Source organism: Neomonachus schauinslandi, chromosome 3, assembly GCF_002201575.2.
Source record: "Neomonachus schauinslandi chromosome 3, ASM220157v2, whole genome shotgun sequence".
In the NCBI taxonomy this organism is placed as follows: Eukaryota; Metazoa; Chordata; class Mammalia; order Carnivora; family Phocidae; genus Neomonachus; species Neomonachus schauinslandi.
In genome coordinates, this window is record NC_058405.1 from 26,103,855 (window position 1) to 26,123,196 (window position 19,342).

Genomic DNA, 19,342 nt, shown 5'->3' on the forward strand with positions numbered 1-19,342 from the left:
TAATCCCATGGTTTGTGTAGAAATGTGATTCTTAATTTCCAAGTTATCTGGGGTTTTCTAGATATCTTCTTGTTGTTAAATGCTGAAGTATACCTTACGCATGCTTTTAGTTCTTTGCAATTCAAGCAGTTTTGCTTTGTGGACCAGCATATTGCATATCTTGATGCATCATGTCTTAAACTAATAAATTAATAGTATTAAAGTTGCAATTCAGGTATACCCCTTAATCTTTGTTAACATCTTAATAACACAACATTGTTTTCTAGTTATTACCATTTTAATAACTTTACTGAAATCCAGACATAGGATAATAATGAAATGCAATTTATCACTATAAATTTATATTTTGGCTTTTGTCCACAAAATATTTTAATAAATGTAATTGGCTTAAATAATTTTGAAGTTCAAAATCCATACATTATAATTACTTCTATAAAATTAAATTCATATAGCCAGAATAATACACAATGACAAAAATTGGTATTATTTTAATTGGGGTATTATCTTTTAAGAAATATTGTTTTGTGACATGTCTAAATGGTAATAAGCAAACATTGATAATTTTTATTTAACTCCAAACAGAATTATACAAACATAATACAATTTATATGATTGACACACACTTGTATTGTCTTCTCTATTTTGTGTAGAGCCAAAATTAATACTTAAAAAACTGTGTTCTAGATATAACACTACTACATCATAATTCTTTTAAAAAATTATTTTTTAAGAAATGAAAGAATGAGACAGTTGAAGGAAAATTCTTGGAATATTTCCAAGAAAAATTATGTGGTCACTATTGAATTTTATGAAATTCATGGTACTATTTATAAATGTCTTTTAGAGAAAAGTGAAAAATAATATATGACTCTGTCAAAAATAATCATGCTGTCTGGCAATGTAGAAGATGGTTAAACAAATGAAATTTGTCTTCTTATTTGCAGAAATTTAGTTTACAATAAACAAATTACTGTAAGAAACTTCTTAGATTCTAATTATTAAAGTAGTAATTTGACAATTTCAGTAATTTACAGAATGAGTGCTATAAAAAAACCCACATTTTTAAAAAAGATTTTATTTATTTATTTGTCAGAGAGAACGAGAGAGAGAGAGAGCTTGACAGCGAGTGCACAAGCAGGGAGAGTGGCAGAGGGAGAAGGAGGCTCCTCACTGAGCAAGGAGCCCAATGCGGGACTCAATCCCAGGACCCTGGGATCATGACCTGAGCCAAAGGCAGATGCTTATCCAACTGTGCCACCCAGGCATTCCAAAACCCACATTTTGACTACTTTATATGTAAATATGTATCATCACTCATTTGGTTTATATTTGACATGGATAGACTTCTCTATAACTTCAGTAATACAGCTGACCTTTACATATTAACTAGTCAACAGTTTAACCATTTTCTTTTAAAATATGCAACAATGCCTTTAGGAAATTGCCTGCATACTATCTCTACTTTGCATCCATCGGCAACATTCTAAGACAATATTTTATTCTGTAAATTGGTCCATTGGAGATTTTAGATGTGGTGATTTTTGATACAGGATTTTTGATGCTGGCCGACTTTTGTGTCACCTCTTAATTCACATCATGTAGGTGTTAATATTCTCCCTATGAGTAGAGTGGTGTCTGGTTTGTGGGTATGTCCTCTCTCCATTTGTAACATAAAGAGGAAGACAGAGAACATTCATGGATCAGTTTCTTGCTGTTAGAAAAGAAAGGGGTTGATAAAATATTTGTTTTATGTACATAATTGCCAGATTCTACTAGTGCAGCCTTGTGCAAAATTTAGGTCTAACATTCATACAGAATGACCCCGAATTTGGGGAAAATGTTGGTCTTGAAATAAAACCAACAACAAAAATACATTATGAAACATGACATATTCATGCTGCTTGCTTTGTCATGGATTCAATTCTTAAAGAAACTGTTAATATATCTAACAAGTATTGTTATTATTGTCTTTGCAAAAGGACAAATGAAGCCTCACTTCCCTTTGCTCTCTTATTTTCATTCAAAATTAAGATTCTATCCTAAAAATAAGAATTGTTGTTTATTACTCATTGCACAGCTAAACACTCCAGCAATTGCAGCAATAATTCTTTGTTATAATAATGAACAAACATGAATGGAAAAGAATTTATATTGTCAAAGTGGATATTATTTTCTATCACATCAACTCTTCTATATGTTTGCCACAATTACAGCTTTTGGCTAATAATCCACAAACTAAACATTGCTGAAATTGGCCTTGACAGGCCCAGCTAATTGGCTCCCAAGGAGCCGTTAGAGTCTACCTGGTGAACAGTCCGTGAAGTAGACAGCCACTTGTCCAAACCATGCACAGAGCTAATTATAAAGCAGCAGGAGATATCACATGGTAATAGGCCATGCGCTGTTATTAGCACATAATAATTCTCTACCCAAATCATCAATTATAGAATTCTCACTGCATTGAAGAAAACAGTATTGTGCAGGAATGATTACTTGGAGACACTCTCTGAGTAGAAACCATACTATTTTTATTGTCTTAAATGACTAATTCTTCTAATTTTTCCTAGGAGATTAAAAACCCTATCTAGTCACCAAACACAAAACAAAATTAAAGAAAATAAAAAAGAAAACAAAGAAAAACCTCTTTAAGTCTCTGCAATCAGAAAAAGAAATAAGATTCAAATGATATTATTTGAAAAGTAAAGTGTTACCGCTTAATTTTATCCTTCACAATGTATCATATTCTGATTATTTTAATGGATCCTCTAAGTTCTAACTAATTTCTAATATGTATCATATGATCTCACTGATATGAGAAATTCTTAATCTCAGGAAACAAGCTGAGGGTTGCTGGAGTGGTGGGGGATGGGAGGGATGGGGTGGCTGGGTGATGGACATTGGGGAGGTATGTGCTATGGTGAGCACTGTGAACTGTGTTAAGACTGTTGAATCACAGACCTGTACCTCTGAAACAAATAATACATTATATGTTAAAAACAAAAAAAAAAGAAGATAGCAGGAAGGGAAGAATGAAGGGGGGGAAATTGGAGGGGGAGACGAACCATGAGAGACTATGGACTCTGAGAAACAAACTGAGAGTTCTAGAGGGGAGGAGGGAGGGGGATGGGTTAGCCTGGTGATGGGTATTAAAGAGGGCACGTACTGCATGGAACACTGGGTATTATATGCAAACAATGAATCATGGAACACTACATCAAAACTAATGATGTAATGTATGGTGATTAACATATCATAATAAAAGAAAAAAGAAAAGAAAAATGAAGTCAAAGTGAAACTTATCCATATGAAGGCCCTTCTCACAGATTTTGCTTATAATGAAATGTATGGTCTGTGTCAAAAATGGGATGAATCAAAATTTTCATCACCTGAAAATGTTCAGAAAATTCAAAATGAATCAGATCTAAGCTGGCCACTTATACACCAGTTGGCTTTATGAATCATTTTACTGTATAAATGTGATTTCTGCTAAAAATATCTTACCTATTTATTATTATATATCTTAAACAATTCAAAATTTGCCAATTTAAAATGAGCCTATGACATGAGACTTGAAGTTATACATCTTGTTTCATAAAAAGGTCAAGAGGCTTTCAAAGAAATTAAAATTTTAATAATTGTTTCTGTGATTATAAAGTGAATTCTTGAAACTCTCATACCCTAAGAACAGTTCCTATGACTTTTTCATTATCATGAATGTCTTGTGGTTCTGTGATTGTAAAGTGAATTCTTGAAACTCTCATACCCTAAGAACAGTTCCTATGACTTTTTCATTATCATGAATGTTGTTGTGGTTCTATTCAACTTGGGGCCACAAATCACAGACTGTAAGCCATAATTTATAATTATTCATTACATTAGTTTAAGTATTGAGAAAATTTCACCAGTCAGGGAGATTTATGATTTATTGTTCAATCCACATTTCCATCACTTCTTTAAATGACAGTTGGAAGTTATCCAAACTCTCTAAATTTGAGTCTTTTCAATGGTACCTTAGGATGAGATATGTTTTGGAACTGGAAATAATTGGGTACTATGTATTTAAACCAATAACAAGTTCCTAGTCCTTCATGCAAATTTCATTTTGATAGAGGACTTTTAAGTGAGCTTACTACACCTAACTGCTAGGTCTTAAAGCTGCTTAAGTACTACAACATTTTAATAGCAAAAAGGAAACCCATGGAATAGGAATAAATGTTTACAAAACATGTATTTGATAAGGGGCTAATATCCAAAATATATTTAAAAAAAAAACTTCTTACTAAGCAGAAAGAAAAATACATGATTATAAAATGAAAAATGGACTTTAGTAGATATTTGTCTAAAGAAAACATACAAATGGCCAGAAAGTATATAAAAAGTTGCTGAACATCATTAATCATCAGGGAAATGCAAATCTAAACCACAAGTGGCACAGTTGCTATGGAAAACAGTATGGAAGTTCCTCAAAAATTAAATTAAAAATTAAGTTAAATTACCATATGAGCCAGCAATCCCACTTCTGTATATCCAAAGAAAATGAAATCAGGATCTTCAAGAGATTATCTGTACTACCATGTTCATTGTGGCATTATTCTCAATAGCCAAAATATGTAAACAAGTTAAGTTTCCATTCACAGGTGAATGGATAAAGAAAATGTGGTATATTCATTCAGTATTCATAAAATATTCATAAAACTAAGGATTCATAAAAATCCTTTCTGCATGGAGCACTGGGTGTTATGCACAAACAATGAATCATGGAACACTTCATCTAAAACTAATGATGTAATGTATGGGGATTAACATAAGAATAAAAAAAAAAGTAAAAAAAAAAAGTATTGGGTGATACAAAATATTGAACAATACAAAAGAAACCATAAAATGAGAAAACATAAGCCAAATCATTAAAAATAGTTTATGTTAACTTTATTATTTCTTTTAATGTACATTTTTCCCTTTTATTATTACAAAAAAACTTAGAATTTGGCACAGAATTAATGGTCAATAAATATTACATGTATTGTTAAAAAAAAAAAAATCCTTTAAAAAAGAAGGAAATCCTGCCATCTGTGACCACATGGATGAACCTTGAGGACATAGGCTAAGTGACATAGACAGTTGCAAACAAAACAACTACATGATTTCACTTATATAAGGTAACTAAAACAGTCAAATTCACAGAAAAAGAGAATAACAGGGTGGTTTCTAGGGGCTGGGAGAAGGTAAAAATGATGAGTTCTTGTTCAGTAGGTATATAATTTCAGTTATGCAAGATGAGAAAGTTCTAGAGAGCTGCTGTAAACATAGTTATGATGCTGCAAAGTGCAGAGGGTAGATAGAACACATAAGTGTTCTTAAAAAACAAGTATATAGGGGAAGGGAGGGAAAACTGAATGGGAAGAAATCAGAGAGGGAGACAAACTATATGAGACTCTTGAGTCTTGGAAACAAACGGGGGGTTGCAGAAGGGGAGGGGGGTGGGGGGATGGGGTTAACTGGGTGATGGTTATTAAAGAGGGCACGTGATATGATGAGCATTGGGTGTTATACTCAACTAATGAATCATTGAACATTATATCAAAAACTAATGATGTACTATACCTTGGCTAATTGAATTTAAATAAAAAAATAAAATAAAAAATAAAACACACACACACACACACACACACACGTACAATAAAAAACAAAAAGGCACAAGGAAACTTAAAGGTGATGGATATATCTATTACCCTGATCATGGTGATGGTTTCACAGATACATGCTTATGCCCCAAATCATCAAGTCATATATATTAAATATGTGTAGGATTTTTTTCTTTCTTTTTTGTATATCAACTGTACTTCAGTAAAGCTGTTTAAAAGAAGAAGGTAAGCAACAACATAGTTTAGCTAGTGGGCTAGCTGGAAACATGAAAAAAAAATTGAGAAGTCTTTAGTTTTGCCAGTTATAATTTATATAAAAATGTTTACTACACAAAGATCAAAAGCAACATTCATACATGCTTAAAAATTTAAGGATTCATTTGCTTCATAAAACATGCAAAACTAAATGTGAAGGAAACTTATTTACTTTTCTGTTTAAATGAACCAACTTGCTTTTGATTGATTTCTTGTTCTCTTCCTGCATATTTGGATATTTATTTGCTCTAAGATTTATGGGATAAAATTGTCATGATGTCATTTCCTTAAGAGTCTCAAAATATGCATGGACCATAAATACCTGTTATAATTATAAATCAGTAATTATTTTATTAAACAAGATTTATTTTTGAAGTATATTTAAGAATTCCTGAATTACATTAAAGCTTAAACTTTCATATAATTATCTTAGAAATAGTAAAAGGAATGCCATTTTGTTATAAATAGTGGGGACATTAATTTTTTCTGCTTCAGCTTCACTAAATCCTAGATCATACACCAGAAGGCACATGAAAATGAAAACTATATATTTTTAGCAAAAAACAACTTGATTAAAAAATGGAAAAAGAACTTGGTTATACATTTCTCCAAAGATGACATACAAACAGCCAAGAGGTACATGAAAAATTCTCAATATTACTAATAATCAGCGAATGCAAATCAAAGCCACAATGAGGTATCACCTCACAACTGTCTGAATGTCTATGATCAAACAGAAAACAAGCAAAATAACAAGTATTGGTGAGGATGTGGCATAAAAGGGAACTCTTGTACATGGTTGCTTGAATTATAAATTGGTACAGCCTTATGTAAAACAGTATGGAGGTTCCTCTAGAAATTAAAATTAGAACTACCATGTGATCCAGAAATACCATTTTTGAGTATATATCCAAAACACCTGAAATGAGAATCTCAAAGCAATGTCTATGATTTTATTTTTAATTAATTGTGCTAAACACCCAGGTTAGTATATATATATATAGCAATTTACTATAGACCAAAGTTGTTCAAAATTATTCTCTATATTTTATTTTCTTGAATAATTTCCCTCCCATGCTTTCCCCTAAATTATTATTCTAAATTTTTTAGGTTATGTGTTGACCATGTGGATTTACTATTTAGAATTCCATAATTTCTCCCTTCTTCACCGTACCTGTATGTTTTTGGTTCTACTTTTTGGAATATTTTTAAAATATATCTTCCAAAAACAGTTATTTAAAAAACAGGAACAGCAATTTTGTTTTAATTTCTAGGAGCTATGCTTTGTATTTCTGATTTTTTTTGCATATACTTTCTTGTCCATGTCATAAATAAAATTTGCTCTATTATCTCTCTGAAAATGAAGAGGTATTAATCTTGTTTCCAGATATTTCACTTCTGTTTTTCCAATGAGTTACTTTTTTGTGTTTTTGTTTGTTTGCTAACTTTGGGTATCGTTCATTCATATTGGGAGATTTTCTCAAAATGTAGGTGGTTTTTGGTTACCTTTTTATATTTAATATTACCCAAAAGGTTTGTTGGAAACTCTGCATATATGATGCTTTCAATGACTGAGTTTATTGAAAGGAAAGCCATTAGATTTTTGGGAAGAACTCCTGATCATTAGGTCCCTTCTCTATATGGTTAAGTTTCCCTTAAGTAGAATCTTGCCAAAATCTTATCAGGAAAATTATGTTTGCCAATTCTAAGGATCTGGAAAGATGAAGGGAGTTTCAAAGTCCTTACAGTTAGTATGCTAGGTTCCATTATTCATTTCTTTGTGAATAATGTTGCTAAATTTAGAGTCTTTGGTTTAATGTCTATAGATGGACATCTTGAAAGTTCTGGGCTTCTGGAAGAAGCAGGTTGGCTGGTAAGACAGGGAACATGGCATCAGATGGCCTTTTAAACATGCTCTTATCCAATCCCTCTATTTTCACATTTTTGTTTAATCTTTCCTACCAATTACTAATTGTTTCTGTGATACTCCTGATGTATTTTCCCAGTTTTCTTTGTTTCATGCATGTTTAGGAACCTGGATTTTTTTGTTTTGCTTTAAAAAATGAGTGACTTAAAAATACTTCAACTTAATACATTTTTCTTTGCAATGACAGGTTTTATCTGAAAACAGGAGTTTTGTTTGTTTTTCTTTCCACTTCCGGTTAAGAAAGGGGCAGAAAATTATTTCATCATGTTCAAACCAAAAGTTTCCCTAAATTACTTACAGTCAAATGTATGATGATTTTACCATGTAGATTATGTAGGAATCAAGAATGTTTCACTGAACCAATTTTGAGACTAAAATAACTATTTCTTATTTCTTTTTCCAATTAAATATTGTATGTATTACCTGAAGGGAAAATTCCTTAATGAACTAACAAATAATTTAAATATGTGTTGGCAGTGATTATAGAAACAATTTTCACTATTTTCAACTTGCTTAGAACTAAATTTGACTCAAAATGTGAAATTTATTTAAATTATCATAATAAATTTATTTCAGTAAAATTCCATAATATTCTCCATTTTTAGTAATATAAGAAAATTCTGATCTTCCATTCTTGGGTCTCGATTTGCATTAACAGGGTTTCCCAATAGTTTAAAAGCTAAAAATATGAAAATAATATTTTTAAAAGCAGAAGAGCTCCCTTTCCATTTAGGAGACTACACACATTATTTAAAGTTATAAAACAAGTTATCACAAAACAGTTTAATTATTATGAAATTTATGTAAAAGACACAAGTAAATAGGAAATAGAGAAAAAATCCAAGCAGGTTTCTTCTCCTCCTCCCTCATTATTTTGCTTTCACACATTTGATATTAGTATTTTCTGAAAGTTAACATGATTTTAAGTAGAAATTATGTATCTAAACTGTCATTGGGGAGATTAAAATCCTAGCTATTAAATAGGATTCTAAAATCTTATTAAAAGATGATCTTTTTTTTCCTGTGAATGTGAAGATTTGAATTTATTTATTGAAAATAACTCTTTCTATACCATGGGCGCTAATCTTAAAGAAAGAAATAGGGACTTATGAGTTATAATTAAAACAAACTCTCCTGAATCTTATCTTTTGAATTATCCATGCTTTGAAAGATTAAACAATTATTCAACCAATAATTGATCAATTAAATTGACTGAACTATATCCCAAAGCTAGCCATATCTTAACAGTAGAAATTTAGATACCTCAGAAATATTCAGTACCTAAATATTTCTTATTAACCACACTGAGATTATCAGAGATAACTGCAGAGACCACATTCAGAACTTCCTCAGGTAACTGAGGCATTCTCCTTTAGTATAATAAGCTACCAATGTTACATGTAAGTTTAATATCTATCGTATTATAGATAATATATATGCATACTAAATATATGCATATAATATATATATGCATTTTATATTTCTTTTGGTACACATTGTATACATACATATGTGAATAATAACAACAAAAATAATAATAATATAAAGCACTACCATTTATATTTCCCTTACTATGGACCAGGCAGTGTACTAAGCATTTTCCTTTTTCTTAATGTTCATAGTGCCTTTATTCATTATAACTAATCATGACAGAAAACAAACATCCATTAACAAGAGAATGATATATACATATGAGGAAATACTACTCGGCAATGAAAAGTAATGAACTCCTGATAGACACAAAATGGATGAATTCAAGTACATTACAGTGAATGAAATGGTTAGACAGCAAAAAATGCATATTGTATGGTGTCATATCCTCTAGAATAGATAAAAATCATCTGTAAAGAATCTCCAGCAATGATTGCCTCAGTGCTGAAGAGAAATTGGGAAAGATTAGGAGAGGATTCTGAGGCATGTGGGCTATCCTTTTAAATTACTGGATTATATTGATTAGCTTTTTATTCAGGATTTTGACCTCTCAGTTAATAAGAGACATTGGCCTACAAGTTTGTTTCTTACCTATGTATCTATCTATCTATCATCTATCTATCTAAGTAGTTAAAATACAGTGCAATATTGGTTTCTGGAGTAGAATTCAGTGATTGATTCATCACTTACATAAAACACCCAGGGCTCATCATAACAAGTGCCCTCCTTAATACCCATCAACTATCTAGCCCACCCCTCACCCACTTCCCTCCATCACCCCTTAGTTTGTTCTCTATGATTAAGAATCTCTAATCGCGGGTGCCTGGGTGGCTCAGTTGGTTAAGTGACTGCCTTCGGCTCAGGTCATGATCCTGGAGTCCCGGGATCAAGTCCCGCATCGGGCTCCCTGCTCGGCAGGGAGTCTGCTTCTCTCTCTGACCCTCCTCCCTCTCATGCTCTCTGTCTCTCATTCTCTCTCTCTCAAATAAATAAAATCTTTAAAAAAAAAAATCTCTAATCGCTTTTCTTTTTCTTTTCCCCCTATATGTTCATCTGTTTTCTTTCTTAAATTCCACATGAGTGGAATCATATGGTATTTGTCTTTCTCTCACTGACTTATTTTGATTAGCATAATGCACTGTAGCTCCACCCATGTTGTTGTCAATAGCAAGATTTCATTTTTTTTTTTTTTTTTTAAGATTTTATTTATTTATTTGAGACAGAGAGAATGAGAGACAGAGAGCATGAGAGGGAGGAGGGTCAGAGGGAGAAGCAGACTCCCTGCCGAGCAGGGAGCCCGATGCGGGACTCGATCCCGGGACTCCAGGATCATGACCTGAGCCGAAGGCAGTCGCTTAACCAACTGAGCCACCCAGGCGCCCAAGATTTCATTTTTTGACGGCTGAGAATTATTCCATTGTATATATGTATATACCACTTTTTCTTTATCCATTCATCAGTTGATGAACATTTGGACTTTCTCCATAGTTTGGCTATTGTTGATAATGCTGCTATAAACACTGGGGTGCATGTATCCCTTTGATGTATATTTTCGAATCCTTTGGGTAAATACCTAGTAGTGCAATTGCTGAGTCATAGAGTAGTTTTATTTTTAACTTTTTGAGGAACCTTCATACTGTTCTCCAGAGTGGCTGCACCAGTTCACATTCCCACCAACAGTGCAAGAGGGTTTCCCTTTCTCCCCATCATTGCCAACATCTGTTGTTTCCTGTGCTGTTAATTTTAGCCATTCTGAGAGGTGGGAGGTGACATCACATCATAGTATTGATTTGTATTTCCCTGATGATGAGTGATGTGGAATCTATTCACATGTCTGTTAGCCATCTGGATGTCTTCCTAGGAAAAAATGTCTATTCATTTCTTAACTGGATTATTTGATTTTTGGGTGATGAGTTTGATAAGTTCTTTATAGATTTCAGATACTAACCCTTTAACAGATGTGTCATTTGCAAATATCTTCTCCCTTTCCAAAGGTTGCCTTTTAGTTTTGTTGATTGTTTCTTTCTCTGTGCAGAAAGTTTTATTTGATGAAATCCCAATAGTTCATTTTTCTTTTGTAGGAGATCTATCTAATAAGTTGTATAGCCAATGTCAAAGACGTTGCTTCCTGTGTTCTCCTCTAGGATTTTGATGGTTTCCTGTCTCACATTTAATCTTTAATCCATTTTGAATTTATATTTGTGTATGATATAGGATTGTGTATGATAGAGGAAAGCAGTCTAGTTTCATTCTTCTGCATGTTGCTGTCCAGTTTTCCCAACACCATTTGTTGAAGAGATTGTCTTTTTTCCATTGGATATTCTTTCCTGCTTTATTGAACATTAGTTGACCATATAGTTGTGGGTCCATTTCTGGGTTTTCTATTCTGTTCCAATGATCTATGTGTCTGTTTTTATGCCAATACATACTGTCTTGAGGACTACAGCTTTGTAATATAGCTTGAAGTCCAGAACTGTGATGCCTCCTGCTTTGCTTTTCTTTTTCAAGATTGCTTTTGTGGTTCCATGAAAAGTTTAGGATTGTCTGTTCTAGCTCTGTGAAAAATGCTGGTGGTATTTTGATATGGGTTGCATTAACTGTGTAGATTGCTTTGGGTTGTATAGAGTTTTTAACAATAATTGTTCTTCCAATCCATGAGCATGGACTATTTTTCCATTTCTTTGTGTCATCTTCAATTTCTCTCATAAGTGTTCTATAGTTTTGAGAGTACAGATCTTTTACCTCTTCGGTTAGATTTATTCTTAGGTATCTTATGCTTTTTAGTGCATTGTAAATGGGATTTATTCCTTGATTTTTTTTTTTTTGCTGTTTCATTATTGGTGTATAGATATGCAACAGATTTCTGTATATTAATTTTATATTGGGCTCCCTGCTCAGGGGGGAGCCTGTTTCTCCCTCTCCCTCTGCCTGCTGCTCCCCCTGCTTGTGTGCTCTAATAAATGAATATCTTTAAAAAAAAGGAAAAAGTAAGAAATCACGGACTTATACCTTCATTTCAGTTATTATATACTTTTGTTGTAGATATCTATATAATTATGAAGAGAGTTTCAAAACTGTCAACAGTGGGAAAGGTTGATACAAGAGGTTTACAGGAGTCTTAATAGAAACTCAAAACTCAAGTTGACTGGAGAGGGATACCTAAAATACCCAGAATAATTTTTTTGAAAATATATAATAAAACAAAAGAAAACCAAATACAATCCACCTTCTCCCTCAAAAAAAATTTATACTATATGAGAAGACAGACTATATATAAAATTATATTGAGTATTTTTAAACAATTAATGAGTGATCAATGTTAAAATGAATCTTAAAATATGAAAAAATTTAGGCAATTTAAGCAGCCTCTGTTGTACAATAAAGATGATATGAATGAAGTATCATTCACTGAGTGATAGTACTGAAAGAAGAGATTTTTTTTAAATTTTATTATGTTATCTTAATCACCATACATTACATCATTAGTTTTTGATGTAGTGTTCCATGATTCATTGTTTGCGTATAACACCGAGTGCTCCATTCAATACATGCCCTCTCTAATACCCATCACCAGGCTAACCCATTCCCCCACCCCCTCCCCTCTAGAACCCTCAGTTTGTTTCTCAGAGTCCATAGTCTCTCATGGTTGTCTCCCCCCTCCATTTTTCCCTTCCTACTATCTTTTTTTTTTTAATCATATAATGTATTGTTTCAGAGGTACAGGTCTGTGATTCAACAATCTTACACAATTCACAGTGCTCACCATAGCACATACCCTCCCCAATGTCCATCACCCAGCCACCCTATCCCTCCCAACCCCCACCACTCCAGCAACCCTAAGTTTGTTTCCGGAGATTAAGAATTCCTCATATGATACATGTCTTTCTCTGAATGACTTATTTCGCTCAGCATAATACCCTCCAGTTCCATTCACGTCGTTGCAAATGGCAAGATTTCATTCCTTTTGATGGCTGCATAATATTCCATTGTATATATACACCACATCTTCTTTATCCATTCATCTGTCGATGGACATCTTGGCTCTTTCCATAGTTTGGCTATTGTGGACATTGCTGCTATAAACATCAGAGTGCACGTACCCCTTCAGATCACTACATTTGTATCTTTGGGGTAAATACCCAGTAGTGCTATTGCTGGGTCATAGGGTACCTCTTTTTTCAACTTTTTGAGGAACCTCCATACTGTTTTCCAGAGTGGCTGCACCAGCTTGCATTCCCACCAACAGTGTAGGAGGGTTCCCCTTTCTCCGCATCCCCGCCAACATCTGTTGTTTCCTGACTTGTTAATTTTAGCCATTCTGACTGGTGTGAGATGGTATCTCATTGAGGTTTTGATTTGGATTTCCCTGATGCTGAGTGATGTTGAGCACTTTTTCATGTGTCTGTTGGCCATTTGGATGTCTTCTTTGGAAAAATGTCTGTTCATGTCTTCTGTCCATTTCTTGACTGGATCATTTGTTCTTTGGGTGTTGAGTTTGACAAGTTGTTTATAGATTTTGGATACTAGCCCTTTATCTGATATGTCATTTGCAAATATCGAAAGAAGAGATTTTCTTTTCAAAGAAAAATTTTGTCATGACTATGAAAGGGAAGTGCTAAGAATATAAGAAAGCTATAATCCCTATCTTTTATAATTGGAAGCCAAATGATAATGTTTACCATTGGTAAATAAAGAAGCAACAGTGCATGACAAGAGTTAAAACAATGAAAAGTATTGCCTCTAGAGAGTGGGATGCTGTTCAGAGAAAAAGAGGCCAGTGAGCATCTGCTATTGATTTTTTTTAAAAGATTTTATTTATGTATTTGACTGAGAGTGGGAGAGACAGCGAGATCAAAAGCATGGGGAGCACCAGAAGGAGAAGGAGAAGCACTGAGCAGGGACCCTGATGCAGGACCCCGGGATCATGACCTGAGCCAAAGGCAGACATTTAACCGACTGAGCCAATTAGGTGCCCCTGCTATTGATTTTTTATAAGTTCACTGCACTATGTGACTTTAACACTGTGTACATTACTCAAATATGAAAAAAAAGCACCTTAAAAGTACAGTTGAGAACGCTGAAATATAAAACAAGCACAGGACAGATAAAGTGAAATAAACTTCACGTATAAAGGTACTGAAAATAAAAACCTATGTATATGTCTATGTATACGAAGTAAAAATACCCATACCCACATAGGAAAGTGATTTTAATGGCACTTCTGTTGTTTTACAGTCACATGAAAAGGCTAACAAAGAGGACCAGATTGGGAAATAGAAATTATCATAACATTTGTCTCCTTGAAGTTTTTAAAAACATATAGATACAATGCATTCTTACCACAGGAGATGTAAAAATGTTTTAACTTGTCATCATTTGAAAATTATTTTTATGAACATGATTTCCATCCAGTTTAAATTGTGATGAAAAGGAATAAATGTGTTCTACTTCCTCTCCCCCAAGCAATTGAGGGAGATTATGACTACTTTTTTGGAAGTGATTAAGAAAAACAGAATGAGTCACAAATGATAGAAGTTAAACAGAGCTGAAATGGTAAATTATTTCAGAGCAGATGTTTAAAGGAAATGAAACCAACATTTGAGAAGAAAGAATGGGTATTAGAGAACTGGAGTAATCTTTTCAGTGACTTTTTCTATAGTCTACTTTTGACAGACACACCTGCCAAATCACTAACTGCGTGGAAACTGTTGCTTTAGAAAGTGGTCCAGTTTCATTCTTCTGCATGTTGCTGTCCAGTTTCCCCAACACCATTTGTTGAAGAGACTGTCTTTTTTCCATTGGATATTCTTTCCTGCTTTGTCAAAGATTAACTGACCATATAGTTGTGAGTTCCTGAAACTAACAGTACTTATTGACACCTACCCTCTGTAAAATACTTCCCATAAATAGGGTTGAAGTATTAAAAATGATATCCCTATTTTGTGTATTAAGAGACTTATAAATAGAAATGCTTTATGATGGGCACCTGGGTGGCTCAGTCAGTTGAGTGTCTGCATTCGGCTCAGGTCATGATCCCAGGGTCCTGGGATGGAGCCCGGCATCAGGCTCCCTGCTCCTCAGGGAGCCTGCTTCTCCCTCTCCCTTGGCCTGTTGCTCCCCTTGCTTGTGCACGCTCTCTCTCTCTCTGTCATATAAATAAATAATATCTTTAAAAAAAGGAAATGCTTTATGAGTTGGCCATGATTTTACAATCGAATAATTTGGGGGAACATTTAAATTTCAGCTCTGTTTCTCTCCAAAACCGAAACTTGTCCACAGCACTATGCTGCTTTATACACTTAGGATAATTCTGTTTTTGGGGCCCCTGGGTGGCTCAGTCGTTAGGCGTCTGCCTTCGGCTCGGGTCATGGTCCTAGGGTCCTGGGATCGAGCCCCGCATCGGGCTCCCTGCTTGGCGGGAAGCCTGCTTCTCCCTCTCCCACTCCCCCTGCTTGTGTTCCCTCTCTCGCTGTGTCTCTCTCTGTCAAATAAATAAATAATAATAATGATAATAAAAATCTTTAAAAAAAAATTTCTGTTTTTGTTTGTTTGGGAGAATGTCAAATAAAGAATGTGTAAGTAAAAATCAAATTTTATTAATTCTGAATATATGCTTAGGAGTAATGCAATGTCACCTAATTCACCTATCCAAACATTCATAGCAGAGACTTAACAGATGGGTGCTTAAAGGAAAATTTTATCCTTTCTTCATTCATAAGACAAACAAAACAAACTAATCATTACCTACTGTGGTAGGCAGAATAATGGGTCCCCAAATATACACATGTCCTACTTCTCAATACACGTGAATGTTTAAGTTATATGACAATGGAGAATTAAGGGTGCAGATGAAATTAAGTCTGATGATTAGGGGCCCTGAGATGGGAAGATTATCCTGGGTTATCCAGCTGGGCCTAATAAAATCACAAGGGTCTTTATAAGTGGAAGAGGAAGGTAAAAGAGAAAGAACCAGAGAGATGGTACTGTGATGAATACTCAGCTCAATGTTGATGCAGATATAGTGCAGAGGAGGACTGGAGCCATGAACTAAGGAATGTGGGCAGCTTCTTGAAGCTGGAAAAGTCTAGGAAATGGATTCTCCCTTCAACCTCTGGAAGAAATGCAGCCCTATCTGCTAACACCTTGGCTTTAGCCCATTTATACTCATTTTGGACTTTCAAACTCCAGAACTATACAGTAATAAATTTGTGTTCTTTTAAGCCATTAAATTTGTGGTATTCTCTTACAGCAGAGAAAGGAAACTGACAAAACTTTATTCATCTTAGGTTTTTGGCTGATACTGTAACAAAAAGATTAATAAGAAAAAAACAGTTCATTAACAAGTGCAATAGACATCATACAGGAGAAACTTAAACAAAAAGTAACTCAAAGTGGGGGTTCATAACTCCAGCTTATATAACATCTTCAACAAAGAACAATAAATTTATAGAGAAATGCCAGGACAAAAGAAAGCAGTTTTAGGCTTCCAAGGGCAGCAAACTGCAAGAAGGTAAGTATATGGTAGGGAAGAATTGGAGTAAAGTATGTTTGCAGATTCCTCTTGTGCCGTATCTGGGCTGATAAGAATCTGTCTCCAGTAGAGGGAAAATTTACTCCGTTCCTTAGGAAAAAAGAGAGAGAGTAGAGGGAGCTTTTCTTATATTTGCTGCTTCCTTAGGAAAAAAGAGAGAGTAGAGGGAGCTTTTCTTATATTTGCTGCTTCCTTAAACTTCCTTCAGTTTAAAAGAACCCTTAATGTCAATAATTTGAGAGTAACACATTCTGGTTTCCTTCAATACTACACACTACTATCTTCGTTGGGTGTTAGCAACAGATGATGAAACAAGAGAGAAAAGGCTTCTTGTCCTGTAAGAGCTTAAATTTTAGTATTACTAAAGGAATTAAAAAAAAAAACAAGCAAACAAAATTAGATTGAAAGTAACTATCAAGGGAGGGGTGCCTGGGTAGCTCGGTCCATTAGGCGTCCTACTCTTGATTTCCACTCAGGTCATGAATTGAGGGTTCAGAGATCAAGCCCCTAGTTGGGCTCCATGCTCAGTGGGGAGTCTGCATGAGATTCTTTCCCTCTCCTTTTGCTCTTCCTCTCTCTCTCTCTCAAATAACTCTTAAAAAAAAGTAAGTTAACTATCAAGGGAAAAGGAGGGTGAAAGAAAAAGAATGACTTACTCAAAATAGGTCTTCAGTTTGCAGTGGGCTAGAATCCTTCAGAAAACAACAGAGGCACTGATAACTATAAAATAGGAGTCAAGCTCAGAATACTTTAAAATAGTATTTCCAAGACAGAACAGTGAGTTCACGAATTATGAAGAGTAGAGGAGCTTGATGCTTAGAGAATAGAATTACGGCATTTTGACAAGAAAGAGCTTACCAAGTAAAAGGGTATAAGTTGATTTTGGAATAACAGTTGAAGGTAGAATCTTAAAAGCTAGGGTAGGTAGTTTAGACTTTAAAAAGTACAAAGAAAATCATCAAATGATTTAAGAAAGGGACTGACATTATCATATATAAATATTTTTAAGATGACTTCCTGCAGATGGGTAATGCTAAATGGAACATGAATAAAAGCAGTTTTGGAGAAGAGTATGGTGGCGTTGATTAGCTTAATGGCAGTAAAATGCAGAGAGCTAAACAGAAATGAGACAGGGCAAGAATTGCTAATGGAATGGATGGGGGAGGAGAAAGATGAAAAAAGGATGAGTTATTGTTAGGTTTCTAATTAACTGGATAGATGCCAATGCAATTTACTAGAATGGGAAAGATTTGCTAAGGAACAGTTTTGGGAGCAAAATATGGAGTTTCATGTTAATAGGTTAACCTTGAGAGGATTAGTAAAAATCTAGGTTAAAATATTAAGTAAGTTATTCAACACATAAATATATATCTGTAGACATCCATACACACATAAATCAAACACATACATGAAATATATATAATATACATAATATGTATATATGTAAATATACATATTTACATATGTAAATGTACACATATATAATTTAATGAGTTAGGCCACTCTATTTTATTTGGGATTTTTAAAAGATAAATGTACTTTAGGCTTGGCCGCCATCATGAACGACACAGTAACTATCCGGACCAGGTAGTTCATGACTAACCGACTACTTCAGCGGAAACAGATGGTCGTTGATGTTCTTCATCCCAGAAAGGCAACAGTACCTAAGACAGAAATTCGGGAAAAACTAGCCAAAATGTACAAGACCACACCAGATGTCATATTTGTGTTTGGATTCAGAACCCATTTGGTGGTGGCAAGACAACTGGCTTTGGCATGATTTATGATTCCTTGGATTATTCAAAGAAAAATGAACCCAAACACAGACTTGCAAGACATGGCCTGTATGAGAAGAAAAAGACATCAAGAAAACAGTGAAAGGAATGCAAGAACAGAATGAAGAAAGTCAGGGGGACTGCAAAAGCCAATGATGGTGCTGGCAAAAAGTGAGCTGGAGATTGGACAACAGAAGGAGTAAAGATGCTGCAGTGGCTTTATCTGTGGTGGTTGTGCAGATTTTTCATGAGAGGATCAATAAACTAAGAATGTTAGTGTGAAAAAAAAAGATAAATGTACTTTAGCAATGTTACTAATAATAACATTTATTGAGTTTATTAGTAATAGATTCTTGAGGCTATAGTTAATGAGCTGTTATAATGTCAGTGACTAAAATGGATCATGTGTGGGGAAAAACAGATACAACTCTAAGCGAACTCTAAGCTTACATTTATTATTATAAGATTATAAACCAACCGTTCTTGGAACCAGTTAAAAACAACCAAAAAAAAAAAAAAAACAAAACACTGATGTTATAGAAATGCTTTCTGATGTTTTCAAGATAGATTATAAATATGTATTTTAGATATCAAGACAGATAACACATTGAACTTAAATAAAATTGTATGATAACTGGTCTGTAAATATTCATTAATACGCTTACTTTTCTATCCAAACAAGCACTAATTGTTAAGTGCTTTGAATTCTCAAAAGCATTTGTGTCCTGTCAAGGTTTCTGCTATTCGCATGTGGCATATGGTGTTAATCAAATTTCATCAA

The 19,342-nt window shown here is 34.0% G+C and overlaps 1 pseudogene; it reads left to right on the plus strand.

Moving 5' to 3' along the window:
- The first annotated feature begins 18,344 nt into the window (after positions 1-18,344).
- LOC123324290 lies at positions 18,345-18,736 on the plus strand (annotated as a pseudogene).
- Positions 18,737-19,342: the final 606 nt, after the last annotated feature.